Source organism: Triticum aestivum, chromosome 5A (assembly GCF_018294505.1).
Source record: "Triticum aestivum cultivar Chinese Spring chromosome 5A, IWGSC CS RefSeq v2.1, whole genome shotgun sequence".
NCBI lineage: Eukaryota > Viridiplantae > Streptophyta > Magnoliopsida > Poales > Poaceae > Triticum > Triticum aestivum.
Genome location: NC_057806.1, coordinates 557,677,620 through 557,681,177, shown reverse-complemented (window position 1 = coordinate 557,681,177; position 3,558 = coordinate 557,677,620). Strand labels below are relative to the sequence as shown.

At 51.0% G+C, this 3,558-nt stretch overlaps 1 pseudogene; it reads left to right on the top strand.

The window, feature by feature from the left end:
- Positions 1-205: 205 nt before the first annotated feature.
- LOC123107671 (11S globulin seed storage protein 2-like) lies at positions 206-3,033 on the top strand (annotated as a pseudogene).
- Positions 3,034-3,558: the final 525 nt, after the last annotated feature.

Below are 3,558 nucleotides of genomic sequence, written 5' to 3'. Positions count from 1 at the left end.
AAGGTAGATGATGAGTGGTGGAATATTTTTTGTAGTTTGCAAAAGCACCCAATTAATGCTCTTGTTTTTCTCAAAAAATTATGTTTACGAATGCATTAATTGCAATGCATGCATGCATAAAGTGCATGCATTGATCAGTTTTCTCTTAATACTTACATGCAATGATTTAATGCACCTTAAAGTCTGAACATGTGATGGGGAATAATCAAATTGAGCCTTATAAAATAAAAAATCTAAAATTTTGATATAAGTCTTATAAACTGGAAAGGAGGAAGTACGACTGACACTGTTCCCCTAGTTTTTTGCTATAAATTGGACGCTCTCCTCCTGCTTGTGAGATAAGCAGTTCTTAAGACTGAAGGCTCAACGTTCTTCCAGCTCAGGTGATTCGATCTCCCTCGACATGCTTGCTTGCATTGTTTTTTTTTTTTACGGATGATTGAATTGCATAGTTGCATGCGTGCATGCAACCGGAGTTTCATCGATCAAACTTATGCATGAAGGGTAAATACGTACGTGGGGAAGAGAGGCATGTCTGCCAAGGCCGGCAAGCCCCTGGTCCAGACCGACGCGGGGGCATACACGCTTGGTCAGGTGCCGACCAGCCGGAGCTCGCAACGGAGGGGCTCGGGTGTGGCCTTCTCGTGCTGAGGCCCCTCGGCTTCGCGCTGCCGCACTACGCTGACTCCAACAAGTTCGGCTACGTCCTCAGTGGCTCCGGGGTGGCTGGGGTCCTTCCGGTCGAGGCCAAGGAGAGGGTCGTCCGCCTGAAGGCCGGCGATGTTATCGTGGTGCGCACGGGGGACGTCTCGTGGTGGTACAACGACAACGACGGCCACGCTGATGATTTGTCCATCTTGTTCATAGGAGACACGGCTCGCGCCCTCAGCCCCGGGGACATCTCATACTCTTCTGTTGAAAATATGAGCAAATTACTACGAGATTTAATCCGAATAAACAGAAGATAAATCATGACCACAGCAGTTGAGATTAAACTAATCATGCGAACTAGCATAGCATATGAACATATCACATCTAGGGCACATACTAGAAGCATGAATTCTACCACGATTTCGAACAGGAAGGATAGAATCACATACGGTGCAGCGGGTGCAGCACCGCCGGCGTTGACGTTGTCGCCTATGTCTCGAGGACGAGGTTGCCGAGGTCGGGGAAGAAGTCGTCATTCGCGAAGTCGTTGCTGCCAGCAGTCGCGCGAGTGCGCTCCCCAAAAATCTAATCGCCCCTCTCCCGTACAGGATCACGAGAGGCGGGGTTCCGGAGGCCTGCTGTCCCTTCTCGCGGTGCACGCCGGAAGGAGGGATGGAGAAGACTTACTTGGCGGCGCAATGATCTGGAACGGTGGTGAGAAACCATACAAAGCGGCGGCGGCTAGGGTAGATGTCTGCCTGAGCTGGAAGTAAACCCCACGTCCGAGTCGTCACGATCGAAAAAAATCGAAAACGGTTCAGTAATTAACGCGTCCATTAATTATTAATTAATGACTCATTAATTTTCCCATGCAGCAAAAATATAGACAACGTGCATAGCTCTGTCCTCGGCTCAATCCCGCAACCCGCGGCGAGGCGTAGCGAGCGAGGAGGAGCGCGCGTGTAGGTCTCCTCTTCTCATGCTCATACAAGTGGTAGAAGAGCTCACCTTATAAAAATGTGCAACTCTCTCTCAACTTTCAGGATGGGACTAAACTTTAGCCTCACTCACTCCACTCACATGTGTGCATGAATAAGCTAAGAAAATTTCAAAATTTTAGTTGGGCTTTGGGCCAAACACCTACTAGCAAAATTCCAACATCTTCCTCGCCGGCGGCAACAGCGTCGTGAGCGGCCTTGACGCGGGCCTCCTCACCAGGGCTGGTGTGACGGAGGAGCAGGCGGCCACCGCGTTCCGGAGCCAGACGGCCGTCCTCCTCACCAGGCTGAGCACGAAGCTGCCCGGCGTATGCCCGCGCGAGCACGATAGGAAAGGGCTCGTCGTGAACGCCGGCCACGTCGCCGCAGGGACCCTGAAGACGCTCACCCCGTCGGATCTGGCCGCGCTGAGCGGCCTCGGGTTCAGCGCGATGCTCGGGCGGCTCGAGCCCGGTGCCGCGAGGCCACCGTGAGTGCTCCGCGAAGGAGCGGCGCATGCGGTGTACGTGGCACGCGGGAGCGCGCGCGTCCAGGTCTCGTCTGCCGCGGGCGGCGACACGCTGCTGCTGGACGAGGAGGTCCCCGCGGGGAGCTTGTTCGTTGTGCCACGGTTCGCCGTTGCGCTCGTCGCCGCCGGCGCTGATGGTGCGGAGTGGGTCTCGCTGATCAAGAGCGGCAGGTACGCGACCGTGACCTTGACAACTGCGAAATGAAAATCTTGTACTAGTACTGATGATGGTTTCCGATGTCCCTGCGTACATGGCAGGCCGGCGGTGGAGCACCTGACCGGGGAGGGCTTGATTTTCGGCGGCCTGACTCCACAGGTGGTGCAGGCATCGCTGAAAGTGGCGCCAGAGCTGTTGAAGCTGCTCTGAGCGGTGGTGCCTTAGGGCCAGTTTTTTTTGGCGATTCTTCGATAATCGCCTTCCTCCCTAGTTTCTTTCAGAATTGTCACTTTATATATTTTTAACAATTCTGTCTAGTTAAGATTTAATTAGCTAGGATTGTAAAAAATATATGAAGTGACGATTTTGGAAAAAGCTGAAGAGGGGACGATTCTCCCCAGAATCGCCGAAAAGAACCGACCCTTAATCTCATTGCACGTGTGCGTTTACTTCCTGTCGTCCGTGTCAAATACGCTTTCTCCAACAAGAAGATCGTCGTGCACGCTGTATGCTGCGGCGACGTGTATCACTCGGTCTATGATTATACGCTGTACCTGTCTTTTTCTTCTTCTTCCGAATAAAAGTTTTAAATACCACGGATTCTGCATTTTTTTTATGATGGACTCTGCATTATTGATGGATGCATGTAACATTCATGCTGTAGGTGCTTAGTTCCGTGAACAAATTGTAGTGCCAAAAATGTTTTTATATTATGAGACGGAGGGAGTACCACACGCTACGCGTAGCTGTGTTCCATGCGGCGTCTCATGCACGCGGCGCGCTACAGCCTACAGCGAGGTGTCCTGTTTGCTACACTGCGCTCTGCGCTGTTCGCTGCAGGACAATGACACTGTGCGCTACAAAGTTTGCAGTGATTGCTTGTTTACTGCTACACGTTGGTGGACAGCGTGGTACATTGACCGGTGTCACTGATTACTAGATCATGATACGCGCGCCGGTCCATTTGACAAAAAACAATGATTGGATTATTTAAAAATATTAACACGATCCCTCCAATCATGTGAGGATTATTACAAACAAGCTCAAGGTAATCAAATTTGTCTAAGCTGCATAAACATGCATGTCAAGGCTTTAGTTCTTAGAGCCAACATAAAGCAACAATTATAAAAGGCAAATTTTCAGTTGTAGAAACCCATGAATTAAGGAATTTAGGATGCGGGGTGCAGGTTTAGCATCAAGTGGGGCTCCATGCGACTTGTCGGGCCTGGGAAGTGTGTGTGTGT